The sequence below is a fragment of the Eptesicus fuscus genome, chromosome 11 (assembly GCF_027574615.1).
Source record: "Eptesicus fuscus isolate TK198812 chromosome 11, DD_ASM_mEF_20220401, whole genome shotgun sequence".
Lineage (NCBI taxonomy): Eukaryota > Metazoa > Chordata > Mammalia > Chiroptera > Vespertilionidae > Eptesicus > Eptesicus fuscus.
The window spans coordinates 58722047-58741502 of NC_072483.1; positions in this window are offsets into that span (position 1 = coordinate 58722047).

Genomic DNA, 19456 nt, shown 5'->3' on the forward strand with positions numbered 1-19456 from the left:
CTGGGGGTGCAGGAGGTGCCTGAGGCCCGTCTGAAAGGTTCCATCTGCTGTGTTGGTATTAGGCCAGCATCGCAGCACTTGCAGCTGGACTGTGGCTAATTGATTGCTCTTTACTTCTTGCCAAATTTTTAGCAAGGTTTAACAAGTCACAAAATGCTTGAACAAATTCTATTTCTTTGGGAACTGTGTGTGTGTTTGTGTATGTGTGCAAGAAACTTCATAAAGCTAAATGTATTAATTTTAATTTTGAAATGTTCTTTTGTTTTTAAATAACATTTGTACTTTATTGATTTTAAAATGTCATTTCTTTAGTGACATGTTGGTGATGATAGGTGGCAAATTGTATTCGCATAATCATGTGTTTCTTGTTAAATAATTTTTTTAAACTTTCTCTTTGAAAACGTTTCAAGCATTACAGAAAAAGCGATAGTCCCCCCTGACTATTACTCCCAGTGATAATCACCCTCTCAAAGGTCATCCAAGTTATAGGTTTGGTGTGTAAGTTTTTAGTCCTTTCCTGGGTTCCTGCATATGTGGGTTTTTTGTTGTTTTTTTTTGTCTGAGTTCTGTTTTTTAGTCCATTGATCTACTTTTCTAAATCAGTGGGAGAAATAAAAAGAAACTGAATAAAATATAAAGATGGAGAGAAACTATTTGCCAATCACATATCCAACAAAGGGTTTGTATCCCGAATATACAGGATGGGGGCTTACCTAGGTTTACAGCTGTGAGTACATGAAACAGAGAGTTTATTCTTGTATTACTATTTATTAATTATGGTATTATTTTTCATACAAACAACTGTAAACCTACTTTTGCTCCACCCCATATAAAGAACACTCAAAATTCAATAGTGAGAAAACAAACAATGTAATTTTAAAATGAGCAAAAGAATTGAACAGTTTACTAAAGAGGATATAGAAATGGGAAGCAAGCATATGAAAAAATGCTCACTGCTCTGGCTGGTGTGACTCAGTTGGTTGAGGGTCATCCTGTGCACAGAAAGGTTACCTGGTCCATTCCTGGTCAGGACACATACCTGGGTAATGGGCTCGATCTCCCAGTACGGGGCATGCAAGAGGCAGCTGATCAATGTTTTACTCTCACGTAGATGTTTCTCTCTCCCTCTCCCTTCCACTCTCTCTAAAAATCAAATTTTAAAAAACGCAGGTGTTAGGGAAATGCAAGTTAAAACTATACTGGGGATACCACTATACACTTATTAAAATGGCTAAAATAGAAATAAAATAAATACATACGTACACATGAGTAAATAAGTAAACAGAACATGGTGGCACCCAGTACAGGGTGCAAAGCCCTGGCCTGCTCAGCACTGCGGGTGGGAATGAGAAATGGGACAGCCACTCGGGAAAACAGCATGGCGCTCCTTATGAATGTGCACATACACTCACTATGTAATCCAATGACCTCACTGTGTTGTCCTAGACAAATTAAGACATGCGCGTACCTAAAACCCTATGCACAAATGTTTACAGCAACTGTCTTCATCATCGCCAAAACTGTGAAACAACCCAAGTAAGACCAACATTCAGTGAGACCAATGGACTTTAACTGATGTGGGAAAGGAGGTTAAGAGGCTGGGTTATATATCTAACAGCCTTGTCAGGCTTTGGAAATAAAAGTTGGAGAGTAGAGCCTGCCAAGGGCAGGGAGCCTGCAAACAACCCCACACTTTAGGTAGAGACCCCAAAGAGCTGAAACCTAGGAGCAATCACAGGGCAATACATTTTTAACAAGTGATTCACTAAGATAAAAAGTCTTGATTTCTAACATTTGCCAATTTCCATGGTGTAAATATTCCCATCGGAGCCAACTTTACACTGCCAATATGACCTCCCCAAACACATAATTAGGAGAAGACGCACACAGTCAGCTCCTGGGAGCCAGTGCAGGCTGGCTCCTGCACACCACTTCCTAGAAGTTAGGATGGACTTGCGTAATCTACCCCATGTCACCAGCTCTGAATCACCCACTTGGTGCAGAAAATCTTTCAAACCCTGAAACTGGATTGAAGTGGCCATGGATTGCCAGTGACTCACAGGGGCCTCACACACATGACTCACCTATAAATGAAACTCCTCTGAAAGAAGGGGCATACCCCACCGCTCTCAATTGTATTTAAAAAAAAAAAAAAGCCCTATTCACACCACCAAACATGACCAGGCAGACAGGTAAACAAGACCGCATGAACAACAAACAGTACAAACAACAGACTGAAGACACAGTCTCCTCGTGCTCACAGACTGGAATGACCAGGAAAGAGGCCAGATACCAGGACAGACATGCTCAATGGTTGATTCCACTTACATCAAGGTCAAAGGGGCACGTGAACTTATAGTGTTTGGAGATGCATATTTAAGTTGAAAAGTATAAAGAAAATAGAAGGTGAGTACAACAAAAGCCCAGGTTGTGGCTGATTTGGGGGTGGGAAGGGTCTGGGACCGTGAAGGGCCAGGCAGGGGGCGGTTCAGTTTCTTCTCCCGGATGACGGTGACTCTGTGCTCCATGCAAAGTGATTGGTTAAACTGGAGATGTGTGGTTTCTGCATTTTTCTCTATTACATTTCAGGCGGTTGGGGGTGGGGTGTTAAAAGTAATACGTCACGTCCAAGTCGTCTTCATCCAAGTAATCCGGAGGTGATTCAACATTTGAAAAATCTATCAGTGGAACTCTCTATAATAATACATTAATGAGAAAAGAACCTCCGATTTTACTTGCCAAATAAGAAAGCTTGGATGGATTAAAACAACATGTGCATGATTGAAAACAAAACTCTTAGGAAACAAAGAATAAAACTTTTTTACTTGATAAAAAGCATTGACCAGAAATCTAAAGCAAGACATAAAGTTAATGGTGAGTGAGCAGAAGCATTTGTCATCAAAGTCAGAAAAAGGGAAATGTGCTTATCATCCTCACTACCGTGCGGCATTTTACTAGATGTTCCAGCTGGTACAATGTTAAGGAAAAGGAATATGGAGAATAACAATTCAAACAGAAGAGAGAAAAACTGTCCTTCTTTGCTGATATGTGATCGTCTACATAGAACACTCAGGGATCAATCTGTTCCGCGGGCAGGCCCACCTCCCAGGGCGGCCACTTACAAGGACGCAGCGTGCGGGGTCCCTATGTTTGTGCCACAAGAGGCTGGTCAACTAGCAAACTATTAAAATTAATACCCCGGTCAGGTGTCTCAGTTGGTGAATGTTGTCCTGTGCACCAAAAAGTTGTGGGTTCAATTACCGGTCAGGGAACATACCTGGGTTGCAAGTTCGATCCCCAGTTAGGGCACGTACAGGAGGCAGCCAACTGATGTTTTTTTTTTTTTTTCTCTCTCTCTCTCCCTTCCTCTCTCTCTCTCAAGTCAATAAAAAGATATCCTAGAGTGAGGATTTTAAAAATTAATAAGAATTTTCAAGGAGACAGGATAGCAGATCCAGACATACAACACTCACCTTGAAAATGTCAAAACAGAACAACAACAAAATACCCTTACAATATCAGCAAAAACTGTGAAATGCCTAAGAACAATTCCAATAGGAGTGTGCCTTGTCTGTCTAAAGAAAGTGGAGGGACTGCATGCAAGGATTTCTGTTTAACCTGACCTTAAGAAAACAGAGAAAAGTATCACACCTGTTGATGAGAAGACTCAAATCATGCAGACACCAACTCTTCCCTTAATGAATATAAAAGTTCAATAAAATCCCAACAGGATTTCATATGGACCATGGCAAACCATTCCTAAAATTCCTGTGTAAGTGTAAGGCCACGAATAGGATGATTTGGGAGAAGCACAGTGTGGGCACTTACCGGCTAGGTATCAGAATACATGGCAGAGTCACCATAAGTCATGCAGCACGGGGGCAGCGTGAACAGATGCACCAGTCCTCAGCCTGTTTCCTGGGGACCCGGGGACAAGGCGCAAAGGTTGAGTCACAGGCAGGAGCTGCAGGGTGCTCAAAACACTTGTAGAAGATGCTGAGCTTTTCTAGAACATGGAATTGGGGTATGGGTAAGTGGGGTGTGGAAAGTTTCTGTCATGATACAAAGGGCAGGAGGCTCCCCACTACCCTGGGGACCAGCCCATACATCCACCATTTAGGGGGATAAAGATGATGGGGACCCAGTAAGGCAGAGAATTGATTAATAATTGCAAGACCTTTATTCATCATCATAAGAACTTTGTGGAATTTTCCCCAAATACTTAGTGTTTCAGTTTTTAAATTTTATTTATTTTTTATAGTGGTAAAATATACTTAACATAAAATTTACCATTTTAGTCATGTTGAAGTGTACGGTTCAGTGGTATTAGGTACATTCACATTTTTGTGAAACCATCACCATCCATTATCTCCAGAACTTGGCCAACATCCCAAACTAAACCTCTGTCCCCATTAAACACTAACTCCCCATTCCTTCCCCAGCCCCCAGCCACCACTCTACCTTCTGTCTCTGTGAATTTGACTATTCTAGGGACCTCATATAAGTGGAATTTATAAGAAATATTTGTCCTTTTGTGACTGGTTTATTTCACTTAGCATAATGTCCTCAAGGTCCATCCACATTGCAGCAGGTATCAGAATTTCCTTCCATTTTAAGGCTGAGCAATATTCCCCTGGGTGGATGGACTTTGGTTTTCCAATCCTCTATGGACATTTGGGCTGCTTCCACCTTTTGGCTGTTGTGGGTGATGCTGCTGTGAACATAGGCGTGCAGATGTCTCTTTAAGACTCTGCTTTCAATTCTTCGGAGTATGTACCAGAAGTGGAATTGCTAGGTTATAGAGTAACTCTATGTTTAATTTTTAAGGGATATTTCAATGTTTGAATGCATGCATTGTTAATCTACCACAATGTGTTAGCTCTATCAGATGTATCCATGTACTTTTTTGTGTGGTTGACAGAGGATCCCAAAGCTTGGGGAAGGTTTGGGAAAGGAGCAGTTTTTCAGATATGAGTAAGGTAGAATGTAGTGTTTGTAGAATAAACTAAATCTCAGGGATCTCACAGCTTTTATCATAACAGGTCTGCAGCACTTCATTAATGGATCACAATTTGTTGTATGAATGGAATGGTGGGGCATGGCGGCCAAAGGTCACCTCCCCAAGGCCTGGCCATGTGGGGCACCTCCCACAAGGGTGCTTGAGGCCAGACCTTGCTCCCAGGACCCATCCACTGCCCATCCACACCCATTCATGCCCATCCACACCCCACTTTCCAGCTACACTAGTGCCCAGGGCAGGAGCCTCCGAGTCTATCACCCCAATGCTGGGAAGAAAGAAGGCGGCTCAATTGCTCTCCCCATCTGTGTCCTTCACGGGAGAACAGTTTTGCATCATTTTCCATTGAATCCACTGTCTCTATCGTGAATCAAGAGTTAAGGAAGATTTTTTTAAATTAAATCTGAAACCACAGGATATGTACAAGAGGGTGATGATTATGCCGGGATTTTTATCAGTCACAGCTGTTCCATTCTGTTTGTTTACTTTCGGGTAGAAATGGTCCTTTGAAATACACGACCAAAATAAACACACTGGCAGCTGTACTTAGCTCCAGTGAGGGAGCCAGCGAGTGGGGCCAGCCCGGGGCCACCGGCGCAGTCACCATGTCAATGGCAGAATAAATATCCCTGTGCTCTCATCCCGACAATAGCCCAGAACAAAGTTCTTCTGTGAAAAATCCTACTGGAATCTAGGAATTGTGAAATTCTGTGGAATGTTGCAGTGCCAGCAAAAGCCAAACATTTTCTTAAAAAATACTGAATATGACATTTAATGTGGTATTATGAAGAAGCCACAATGATACCATAAAGCAGTTACACTGTCAATAATTATTATATGCAAGTTTTATTGCACACTTACTGTGTGACCAGCATTCGCCTCTGTGCTGGGCATCCAGCCATAAAAAAGGATTCCTTTCTCATGGGAAAACCAAAAGTGACAAGAAAACTGACAAGCAATATAATTTCAGGTAATGATTAATGTTATAAAAAGTCTCAATAACAACTTAATTTGAATTATTAAACTTGATTGATCACCTATGTACAGATACTGTTACCTGGATTAGGGTAAAAACTTGGCTTTTATGAACCCCAAATCATCTCTGACCAATAATCAATAGAAGAAAATAAGAGCAAAAGAAGTCCTGACTTTCTGTTTTCCTCATACACATACAGAAACGCACATTGTTCATGGATTCATGTTTCACTTCCATTACATAACTTATTTTAGAATGTTAGGAAGTTTTCAGATATGAAATTTTTTATTTCAAGGAAAAATGCCAAAAATTTTTTTCTTTGAAAGGTTGGCATTTGTGCCTCCAATCTGAGATCATGAAATCACGGTTTCTGACAGCGTTTCCCTTTTTGCTAAAATTGAAACCACTCTGTGAATAAGGGACTACTTATAAAAACATCTATTAAAATATCTGTTTCCATCTCGGTGGCACAGTTGTCGTCTGAGGTAACGACCCAGAGATTTACAAGAGATTTCTGTTGACTTTTCACTCCCTGCAACGCAAAACGCATCAGCGGAGAGAAAATGGAACCACAGAGCAGTTGTACAAGGGGACGTTGTGTGGGGGCTTCCTGTGAGTTTTTTGCCTCTGGCTCTAAAGGAATGTTCTGGAAGAGGCCATGCTGCGACTCCAGGACTGGAGAGCCAACTAGGTGCAAGCAAAAGAATGAGCTGAACAGGTGAAGCCAGGTGGCGAGCACGCAGGAGGTTTGTCACAGCACACACCTAGATGTCCACACACCTAGAGGCACACTCTTCACACACAGCTCTCCTCTTGGAGACGCAGATCCTGGGTCCTCGGGGTCGGATCGGAGTTGGCCTCCATCTGAGATACAGACTTGACCCTCAGTTAATGTTTACACTAGGTGTTTCCTATACTAGATGAACATGTGACTGAATTCAGTAGGACTTCTCTAAATTACAGACAGCTACACAATGTCCACCCCGGTCCTGTTTCACCTCCAAGTATATGTGAAAAAAAAATTAAATTATACTTCTACCACTTAGGATAGCCTAATGCTTTAGGCTGCAAGGAACGGGTGTCCAACCTCAGAAGCTAGAATCTTTCATACAGTTTTTACCTATTGCCGGAATCATTCCCCTCAGTCTCCAAACCCATTGGGTTTATTTTTCTCACATGCAAAACGTCTGTAGGAGGAGAGCCCACGGCTGCCACAGCTCCTTGCTGGTGTCCTTCAGGATATGGGCTTCTCCAAATTTTCTACTCCGGGACCCACAGATAATCAGCTTCCATCTTTGTGCTCATTGCCTCCTGGTTCCAGCAGGTGGCTGCACCTCCACCATCACATCCATGTTCAAGTATAAAAATATATACAGAGGAAAAAACAACAGGCATCCTTTGCCAGTTTGGCTCAGTGGTTGGCGCATTGGCCCAATGACTGAAGGGTCTCGGGTTCAATTCCCCGTCAAGGGCATGTACCTGGGTTGCAGGTTCGATCCCTGGCCTGGTCGGGACACAAGTGAAAGGCAGCCAATAGATGTGTCTCTCTTACAACGATGGTTCTCTGTCTCTGTCTCTCCTCCTCCCTTCCACTCTCTCTAAAAATCAATGGAAAAAATACCCTCGGGTGAGGATTTAAAAACAAAAGCAACAACGGGCAGAGGAGGGATGGCGTCCCCTCGTGCCCGACTTGACCGGCTTCCACTGACACCTCGTTGGCACTGGGAATTTCCAAAGGTCTGGTCTCTCCTACCCCACCCAGTGCCATGAAACCCAAACCCTGAGTCTGCAATTCTCTGCTCTCAGAGTGCCTTGCACTCCAGAGTAAAAAGATGTCAGTATTGCCCAGGCACCCAGGGCCAGGTGGGCTTGGAAGCTCTAAGTCAGTGAGCACAGGAAGCAAGAACCCACTGGGACCACAGAACCCGCCCTCTCGGGGGACAGCTGGAGGGGCAGGGCCGGGAGGGTTTCCTGTGTTGGCGGCAGGAAGACGAGAACTCCCAGACTTCGGGCTGCAGTGTGTCAGTACACGGACGCTTTCAGTGCCCAGGTGTACAGGCTACAACTGCATGGGGCCAACGGGTCAAGGCACGCCTGGTGGCTTCTACCTGACTACCTGGCGGGCTGCGTGCTCGGGAGGCTGGCACCGAGGCTCCATTTAACGTTGGACATTTGCTCTCCACCCAAATGGCCCTGCCTGAGTTAGAGTGTTGCCACAGCTTTGTGTTCTTTCCTCCCGAGCCCCAGAGATAACCCTGGGATAGGGCCATGACAGTTGGCGTGCATTCATACGCAGTAATTGGCTATCAACTCCCTCGTGAATCTGTTTCGAGAAGAAAAGGATTTCAAAAACTCAAGGTTCACTCTGGGAGCTGGGAGCGCTGCCTTCCCTGCTGCCCCGTGTTCTGGAGAGCACTCCCAACCCCACCGTGCTCTGCAGGAATGAATTGTTACCAAGAGGGCTTGTGCTGGGTAGGGCCTTCAAGGGCAACAGACAAAACACACAGTCTTTCAGGGTAAGAGCGGAGATTTATAGGCAAAACGCAGCTATTCGGAGACTTTTCAATAAAGATATACAGCCTGAACAAAAGGTAACTGTTTCACCTAGTCTGTGAAAGCCTGTGAAATTTATTTTTTGCAAGCTTTTACAGTCCATGGCCTTCCATTCAATCTTGAATAATAGCACTGAATTGAGCTGTAAAAGCTTCCGAAGTTTGAAGCCTTTTGACAAGTTAATTTAGCAGTATGGTAAAAAGTTTTTCCCCAAGATAGAATAAAGCCATCATATCATGAGTGTAGCAGTCATCCAGAGGGAAGAAAACACCATTAGGGTTAGAAATGGTGTGCTTTATGGAGATAGTTTGTGGTTTCGTGTAATCTACTATCAATATTTCAGGAGAAAGACGCTCCACCCATCAGTCAGCTGAAAGTCAATATCTCCACTTAAAACCAACACCCAGGGGCCAGATCACATATATCTTTTATTGGAAAAATAACATTCTCTACGCAGCTTCCTTTCTACAGTTCTTTAGATTCTAATTGTGTTGTGAGTGTGTTACAAAGAGGTCTTTTCTTTTCCCTAGGAAAAAACAAAGGAAAGAAAGAAGCAATATTTTCTTTGTCTCCTCCCCACACATACATCTCCCACCCACAATTCTCCAGCTGCTGGGAACAGCCTTTCCTTGCCCATTCAAACAGAAATAGAATGAGCCAAGTCCTTTCTTTAGATAAGAAGAAAGCCAATTGAGAGTGGCTTTTTGTTTGTTGTTTGTTTGTTTGTTTTTTGCCAGGCTCAGGTTGCTTCTCCATTCACAATATGAAGACAGGAAAGGAAACCGAACTGCCACCCCTCCCAGGTCTCAGGGGTTGTTGCTGAGAATCTTCGGGGAAGGGTAATATTTCACCTATAAATAGGATCAATGGTACAGATCCAGCTTTGTCATGCTGGAGAAAGAAGCCAAGAAAAATTAATTATATTTAACAGAGAAATGCTGCAGATGCCACCCGGCCTTGTGCCCTGAATATAAATCTCCAAATGTTTCTCACTTGAATATTTTAGTGGGAAAAAATAAAATTTAAATGAAAAACACACACATGTCCTATTACTGTGTTTATATAGGGATTGCACGGGTCGCTTTGAAGTACTCCTGGGTGGTCGGGCCGGATCAACCATGGGTCAGGGGTCTCACTCTCAAATGTGTGGCCAGAGCATGTCTGTGTGACATCGAGCACGGGCTCCACGCTCTGCATAAGCAGAAGGAGGACCTTGTGGTTTCTCACCTTAATAAAGGGAGGGTTATTTTGTTGTTTATTCTACTAGAGCCGTGGTCGGCAAACTGCGGCTCTCGAGCCACATACAGCTCTTTGGCCCCTAGAGTGTGGCTCTTCCAAAAAATACCACGGCCTGGGTGAGTCTATTTTGAAGAAGTGGCGTTAGAAGAAGTTTAAGTTTAAAAAATTTGGATCTCAAAAGAAATTTCAATCGTTGTACTGTTGATATTTGGCTCTGTTGACTAATGAGTTTGCCGACCACTGTACTAGAGCATTTTAGGAGGAAAATGCACAGTGGTTTGGAGTTGAAGAAAGAGAAATAACAAAATTTATGGTGCTGGCTCAAAAAGTTAGAGTATGCTTCGAAACAGCTAGGACTGGGTCCAGGCTAATGTCTAATGATGTTGAACAATGACGTCAAATTTGTTAATGTTTTCCTTTGTGGTTTATGCTTTTTGTAGAAGAAATCTTTATAAGAAATCCTGCAATGGATCATAAAACTTTAAAGTCCCAAAACTTTAAAGTTTTGCTTTTTATGTATAGATTTTTTCTCCCTCCAAGTTTATGTGTTTGGTGTGAGATTGTATTGCATTTTAATTTATTTCAACATGTTTAGTCAATTCTCCAAGCATCGATTATTTAACAGTCCTTCCCCACTGCTCGGTAACAGAGTCGCTGTCAGAGATCAAGTTTCCACGAAGATGTGTAGCTGTCTGGACTCTACTCTGTTACACTGCTCTGTCCCTGAGCCAATGCCATGTGATCAGATTCCTGTAGCTTAAAAAAGATCTTGACATCTGGTAAACACACCCCCCTCCCCCTCCCCCCACACACATGTATTTATCAAATCTGCCTAGCCTATTCTGGGCTCTTAGTTATTCAATGATTTTCAGAAGCAACTCAATAAAAATTACATTGAAATTATAAAATACATTGAAGAGAATAGCCATTTTTACAATTTTGAGTCTTTCCATCCATAGACATGGTATTCATTTAATCCAAGATGCCACTGAGTAAAAGACTCACCATTATTTTGTGTGCTATGAAGAAAGAAAATGTCTAATTGACCCATGGCCTATGACACAAAGCTAAGGCACTGTTAATTTTAAGATATATCTGATTTCTGAGAGGTTACCGGTAAAACTAAGAAGAAAAAAAAAGGCATGTTTCTTAATTGATGAAATTTGGTGTACTAGTATGTTTCCAGTTATTTGGGTCCTTTTAAAATAGCTTTCAATAAAGTTTCATAATTGTCTCCATAAATATAAAACATTTGTAAGATCTATCCCCAAGCATCATGAGGTGTTTGCATCATAAATGGTATCTTTACAATTCTGAGTGTTTCTGTGTATACGAATGTAGTAAACTTTGATATGTGGATGTTAAACCCATTGATCTTACTGAGCTCTCTTATTAGTTCCAATAGTTTCCATAAAAATGTTTGTGAAGTTATCTTTTTGTAATTGGTTTCTAATGCAATCACATTTTAGTTAAAGAAGTTTTGCATGGCCTTGATTTTTTGGAATGTGTTGAGAGTTGCTTGGTGGTCTAGTATGTGGCCATGGCCACTATTCTATATATGCCTGATAAGAATCGTTGCTAATTTATAAGTACAGAATTCTTTTAACATGTAAACATTAGTATAAAGGTGTTGATTTTACTATTCAAATCTTGTACATCAGTTGTAGAAAGATTAGTGTTCTCCACTATTTTGTGTTTATAAATTTCTCTTGGGAACTTTAAACATTTTGCTTTATATTATTTTGATGCTAAATGACTAGATGATAAGTTGAAACTGATACATCTCCCTGGAGAATTGTCCCTCTTGCCTTTATGTAGTGGCCACTTTGTCTCAATGTGTTCTTTCCTTGGAGCCAGTTTTGACTGATACTGAAGTTACTGGGACTCCTTTTGCTTAGTGTTGGCATAGAACATCATGTTTTGAATCTATAGACTATCAGCTTCTTAGTATTTTCATGTTTAGGGCTATCACTTATAAACAGTAAGAAGATGGAGTATATTTTTAGACCAAATCTGATGATCTGTCTTTAACTGAAAAATTTAGTCTGTTTACGTTCATTGTGATAACTGATCTACTTGGACTCGGTGCCTAGGGCTCTTCTGGGTTTTCTGCTAACCCTGCTCCTTCCATGCTTTTGTTTTCCTTCCATAACTTCTAGACTGTGAGATTTCATCCCCCCCTTTTCTTGACAGCCCCCCCTTTCAAAGCTGAACATTCTATTTTAAGTCTTTTAATGTTTTCTTTAAAATTTGTAACAAGAATTTTGCTTAACCAAATCTAGAGTTACACTTCCCAGACAATACAAGGATCTTAAAATGCTTAAACTCCAATGTCTCTAATCATTGTATTTTGCATCCTTGTTTGCTATAGCTCATGCCTGCTTACATTACTCACACATTTACAGTTTCTCTGATCACTTTTTCTTGCAGCTGATTTTCTGTCTTGGCCAGGGTAAGGGGCAGGGGCAGGCACCAGGGGCCAGGGGCCCGGGGGAGAGGGAGGGGGCCTCTTGAGAAGCTTCCACTTGGCCTCTCCCACCATCATCACTGTGACTCCACAGGTGAGGGAACCAAAGCCAGGGCTCTGCCATCTGCCATGGACATCCATCCCAAGCTTAAACTGATGTTCACACATCACTCCTAAATTAGCAAACACATTCTTTTCAGGTATATACAGGGTGGGGCAAAAGTAGGTTTACAATGGTTACGACTCAAAACAGAGTTTATTCTTGTATTAATTATTATTTATTGATTATTGTACTATTTTCCCATATGAACAACTGTAAACCCACTTTTGTCCTACCCTGTGTGGAACATTTACAAATACGGGCCATGGCCACATACTAGGCCACAAAACATACCATGTGCCATGAATCAACATCATCTGTACTTGGAGCTGAGAATGACCCAAAGGTTATCTGCAAACCCCTTAAGCCCACTGGGAGACAGATCTGATGTGGCAGGAAGAATTCTCATGTGGCCCCAAGATTGAGAGCCACTTAAATCTCTTCCCGCATGCCCTCCTCTGATCCACCTAATTCTTAGAGCGAAGGCACCGCCCTCTGCCACTGTTGGCCACTGTGTCCATGCTTCCAGGGGACATTCTGGCACCCGCTCCGGCTCCTGGAGTCCCTTCCAGGATGTGCGATCCTGAGTCACCAAGGAGGACCCGTCCCCCTGTCCAGCTCTGTCCTGCTCTCCCTGGTCCGCATCTTCAGGATCTCCTGTGCCTACCTGTACATTAGTCAACTCCTGCGGGTCTTTGTTTGGTGCCCTTTCCTCCCATAATGGGAGCTGTAAGCTCTCTACCAGGCCCACACCTGGAGTTGGCCTCTACTGTAGAAGCGAGGGGGGAAGGGGGGCAGGTCCTGAACGGGGCAAGCATCACTTCCTGAGGCTCCTCCTAGCTGAGGCTTGGCAGGCTCTCCTCTGTGTGGGGAGGCTACTTCTGCCGGCCCAGGACCGTGGAGCTCAAGGGGTGCAGCTCCTTCTGCAATCAGGGTCGCACTTCTTCTCCACCAGACTCTGGACTTTAGCCGAGGTAGGAAGTCAGCCTCCTGTTAACTCTGCCACCCTGGCCCTCAGTGCTCAGGCTTGACTTTCTGCACCGTGTGCCCTTCAACTGCAGAAGCTGAGGGCGTCTCTCAATGCTGCCTCTGTGCCGTGCCCAGAGGTGTGCACTGTCTGGGCTTCTGCTGCCGCCAGTGACAGTGAAATCAACCCCATCGTACTTATGATTGCTGTTGCCTCAGTATCTGCCACGGGCAGGTGCTTGAGCAGAGCCCTATGACTCAGAGCCTTCTCTGCCTCCCTGCACCACCCCATTCACTTCCTTCCCATAGGTGTCTTAGGAACTGTGCCGCCAGGGCACACCATGGTTATCACTCATGTTACCCTAGCAATGGGATCCCATTCTGAGGTCAGCTTCCTAGGCCCACTTCTGGTGCCATATCTTAAGATGCCTGTGAGTGCAAGGGTGTGTGTGCAAGTCATTTATTTGGGAAGTGATCCCAGGACACAGGTCAGGAGAGGCGGGATGTGAGAAAGAGGAAGAAAGCAGCCAATACAGGGCTGCAGCTCATTGCGGGTGCAACTGGGGCTCATTCTGATGGAACCTTGGGCAATGCCCACAGCACCCCCAGAGTGTCCCACCTGTGGGGATAGGGACATGATGTCACTACAAGGTGGTTTGAAAGCATCTCCATGGAATTTCCAGGTTGCCCTTGGGGCAGGAGCCCTGGGTCTGGGGCTCTAGAGCAGTGGGTACCCTGGGACTTGGGCTGGGCACCCACATTGTCTGCTACTTGGTTAATGTCCCTCCTTCCCCAGCTTCTCCGTGTTCAGTTCCTTTGGGAGTCTTTGAGTGGTGAACTCTTCCAGTGCTTGTCTGGGAAATGTCATGACTGTACCTCCGTCATGGAAGGAAAGTTTAGCTGGCACAGAATTCTGGGCTAAGCAGTGTTTTCTCGGAGCACCTTGTAAAGTTGATGTGGTCCTATCAGCCCAGTGGTCACTCCTTAGGAGGCTACCTGCCATTTCCTCTGGGTGCCTTTGGGGAAGCACCTGTCTCCTCGGCGTTGTGCAATGCCAATGCTGGATGTGTCCAGTGTGAAATACTTTTATTTCTCACCCTCAGGACTTGCAGACTTCCTGGATCCGAGGATGTCTTCCTTCGCCAGCTCTGGGACTTCCCAGCCATTATCCTGCCCCTCGCCTCTTTCACTGAGAGCCTTCTCCTGGTCCAGGGCTTTCTGACTGGCTTCTCAGTACATCCCTTTAACCTGAGCAGGAGGGCCTGGACTGGGCTCAGGCTCTCCAGGACCCACTCTAGCCCCTTCCAGCATATCTTTCCCCAGTGAGTGGGGCCGAGAGGTGGTGCCCATCTGGGCCCATGCTCCCTGCCCTGGATCCTGCTCCAGGTAACTGAGGCCCAGGATTCCCTGTCCGAACGGCCAGAAACCACATCCCAAACCCCTGCAGGAGCCTCTCCTCAGGTCCCTCAGGGCTGAGGGGAGGCCAGTGTGCAGGTGAGGGAGAGCTTGGACTAGTGGGCGGGGCGTCTGCTTGCAAGCAGGTGATGTGCCTGCAGGTGTGTGATGCGGAGAGGTAGGAAAGAAGGGGACAAGCCAGGGCTGAGGCTCTGCTCTGACATGGAACCCGGAGGAGGAATTCTGAAGTCTAGACAGTTACAGAGCATGTGTGTCGGGGTGGATGGGGGGAGGGCACACAGTGCATGTTTGATTGAACTGTTTGTCAGCTTGGCTTGCTCTTTTTAAGGTTTCAGACATATATGTGTGAGCCTCCACTGGCACCCCAGGCCAGGGCTGTTCTGGAGCTTCCCTCTGGTCCTCTACATTGCTTGGGGAACAACACTGGCAAGTGAAAACACAGCAAACAAGAGTATCACCCTCTTTGGTAGCTTTTGATTGGATCCATCCAGATCAGTTCCATCTAAGCAATGATCCAAACCAAACCAGCCAGGTGAGCTTCCCTGCCAGCTGTCCTGTGGGTGGTAGCTCCAGTCACCTGGCTGGGCATCCTCATCTGCAGTGGGTTTGGGGAGAGAGCTGTGGGGGCCAAGTCTTGGGGCTGGGAGATGAGCCTTAACTCTCCCTTCTCTGCTACACTATCCCTCCCTGTTGGCCCCCCTCCCACAACCCCTAAGATCCTACTCTTCAGTGACCCACCTGACAGCTTCTCTCAGCTACTCACCCTACTGGGTCCTCAGGGAACTTCATCTCCTTCTGGAGAATTTTTAAAAATATACATACAAGAGTAACGCATGTTCACTGGAGGATTTAGAAGGCTGGGATGAGCAAAAGAGAACATTAATCTGCCATCTCCCACAGATTCCGAAGAAAGCATTGGAACATTCTGATGCACATCTTCCTGTTTCTCTGTCTATAAATGTTTCCATTGATAAAAAACTGCACCATACTGTAATGATGTTTTATAGTTTTCCTTTTCACAAAAACTATAATGTGAATTTCTTTCTGTGATAGTAAACCCCGTATTTTTGGAAACCTGGAGATAGATCTCCATAAACCTATATTTACATATGTTCCAATCATTGTTGCTGTAAATCTTTTAGCTAAATCTTTATCACCATCCATATGTATTTCATTAGGCTAAAGTTCTAGAGGTGAAATCACTGATGAAAGAATATGCAAAAGTTTAAGGTTTTATTTGTGTCTTGTTGAGTAGCTAACAGTTTCTACCAGTTGACGCTCACTGTTAATGTGTAATCGTGTTTATTCTCATTGGTTTGTGTCAAATACATAAAGCATTGTGCTTCTCTTGTTATTAGGGAGTGGCACGTTTTGTCATGATTATTGGGCATTTCTTCTTTTGTGTCTACTGTTCATGTCTCTGCCCGTCTCATTTCTGGAATGTTTATCTCCAGTCTCAGCTTTGAAAGCCCTTTTACCTGTGACGTTGATTACGCCTCTTTGAATTAGGATGCAAACTATTTCCCCAGTCCTTTGTCTTTTAAACTTAAAAATTGTGTTTTGAACCAAGAGGTTCCACCCCTCCCCCCCAAATTGGGACCTCCAATCTTTCTTTTAAGGTAAAACCTCCTTGTGAAAGGCACAGCTCTTGAATTCAATTAGTTTTTTTTTGTTTGTTTGTTTGTTTGCTTTTTGATTCCAGAGAGGAAGGGAGGGAGAGGAAGAGAGAGAAACATCAATGATGACAGGAAACCACGGATTGGCTGCCTCCTGCACGCCCCACACTGGGGACTGAGCCCGCAACCCAGGCATGTGCCCTTGACTGGAATCGAACCTGGGACCCTTCAGTCCGCAGGCCAATGCTCTATCCACTGAGCCAAATCGGCCAGGGTGAATTCAATAAGTTTTGATAAGTCTTTAGCCCTGTGAGATCTCAACCCCCAATCAAGACATATAGCATCTCCATCTCCTCAAAAATTTCTTTTATGCTTGTTTCCCAATCAATTCTCTGCCTGCCTCACCCTTGCAGAGAACCAGGCTTCTGGTTTCTATCCCCATTGATTCTTTAGGCTGGTTCCTGAATGTCACAGTAAGAGTCATATAGTATATACGCATTCGTGTTGGATTTTTATGATGTTCTTGACATTCACCATTTGCATCAGTAGTAGATTCTTTTTTGTTGTTGTTAATCCTTACCCAAGGATATTTTTTTTCTCATTGGTTTTTAGAGAGAGTAGAAGGGAAGGAGGGAGGGAGGGGGAGAGGGAGAGAGAGAAAGATTGATGTGAGCGAGACTCATGGATTGATTGTCTGCTGCATGTACCCTGATGGGGGCTGGGGATAAAGTTCATCTGGCATGTCTCTCCCATTCTGTACTTGTACAATTAATCTTACTGGACTTATATGACCTTTCTTATGATCACTGCACACTTTTAATACTTTGTGAAATAACACTGTACCTTAATTTTTATCATCTAAACGTTACTCAGCCACTGATCCTTTTTATCATATGCAAACTTTTGGTTGTGTACTGCTTGCATCATTGCCCAGGTCCCTGGTGGTAATTTTCTTCAGCTGTATCTTTTAACATTCTGCAATTTACCATTCATTTGCTTCAAAGTTAAGTTATCTTGGGGTAGGCATTTCTACTTAGACTGCCCAAGGTTATCTAGTCATTACTTTTTATTTCAAGATACTTAAAGTATTGTAAAATTGTGCATTTTCATTTTGAAAATTGTATTTTCATCTACATAGCTACATTATCCTAAGAATCACTGATCAATGATATTAAAACCAATCTCTGTTCATTTCTAAAAGGATAGACCTAAAAAACGAGCAACTACGAATCTCTGGCTTCTTTCAGGCCAAGTTTGTCACAGATGCTCCATCAGGTTTGCCTTGAGGACTATTCTGAGATCGATAATTAAACTGACCTGCTTTCTGAATTTATTTTCTGTTCTGCAGAGTTTAAAAAAATTCAACTTCAACATTATAAGACAAATAGAAGAACATAATACCACAAAGGATTGATTTTGATTAAATCTGAAATGCTGCCTTTCTCTCCTGAAAAAGCATCCGGGCCATAAACCTTGGAGAAGCTCAAGGGTAAGTTCAGGAGTGAGCAAGGCTTATCAATGTCTTTTTTTCTTGATCGACCAGTGAGAACTGATGGTGTCAACACTTGGGCAGCTCAGGCCTCTCCTCTCCCTCCTGTAACCCAGCAGGTAATTTCAGATAACCTAGTCACCTCTGGTAATTTCTCCATTGACTTCTTTCTTAAGAAAATATTAAAAAAATTATCTTCATTGTGGAAAGTATTATAGCTGCCTCCCTTTCCCCCTCATTGACGCCATCCACTCCCTCACCCTGTCTACCTCACTATTGTCTGTGTCCAAGTTTTTTCAGTTAATCTCTCTCCCCACTCCTTCCCTCTGAGATTGGTCAGTCTGTTCCATGCTTCCATGTTTCTGGATCTATTTTGTTCATCAGTTTATTTTATTCATTATATTCCACATATAAGTGAGATCACGTGATACTCCTTTTTCTCTGACTGGCTTTCTAAGAGTATATCCTAAGAATCCCAAAACACCAATCAGAAAGAGTATATGCAACCCTATGTTCATAGCAGTGCTATTTACAATAGCTAAGATTTGTAAACAGCCCAAGTGCCCATAAGTAGATGAGTGGATAAAAAGATGTGGTACATTTACAGAATGGAATACTATGCAGCTGTAAAAAAGAAGGATCTCTTACCCTTTGAGACAGTATGGAGAGACCTGGAGAGTACTATGTTAAGGGAAATGAGCCAGTCAGAGAATGACTTCTCTTCTTTTATGATCAAGTTCTCAAGATCAGTATTATTTCTGTTCCATCCACCTGCCTGTATATATTCCTGTGCGGTTCAGTAGAATGCTATCTCTGGGTTCGTGTTACCAGAGCCTGACAAGTAAGAATATACTGGTACTTGAGGAAAAAAAAAAATTCCTTGAATGCAGTTTTTAAATGATCTACCTAAATCCTGCTTTCTAGGAAAAAGGCTGCTTTAATTGAGCACCAACATATTTAACCGAATCTGGTCATTAAGATCTCAAGTTGTTTTTGTTTATTTTTAAGCAATAGTCACTATTTTTTGTTGTAAAACATCCTGAGAGATTTCACAGTATCCTGAAGGTATAGGTTTTATGGAAGCAAATCAATTATACAACCCTTTTAATTTAGAATATAGATTCCACACAGCACTCTGATTAAAGGAAGCTTTTTATAAACAAAACAATTATAAAATGCTGCAATATGAATACCAATGTTTTAGTCTTTTAGTCTATCAAGACTCCAAGAACTCCCAACAGTACCACGTAGGTCGGAACACTCATGACAGGCTGACCAGCAAAACTGTTTCTGGAGTTCAATGGGGAACCACAGCCCTGCAGCTCCATGCCTTGGCACACATGGTCACCTGAACACGTGGGATTCTGAAACACTCGGTGCACCTAGGCTGAAAAGCTGTCACACTCCCTGGAAAGGAAATGGTCAAGGGGTTGGCGTCGGAGACCTCGCCCAAAGCTGCTGCGAGGGCAGACTAGGTGCCTCACTGAGCCCACGGGACCTCCGAAGGGCCTTAGCGGGACAAAGCACAAACCATCCAGCGGCCTTAAAATGCTGAGCACTGGGGCAAGAGAGCCGGTCGTGACCCCCGAGCAGCAGGGATGAGGCTGTGGTTACCGG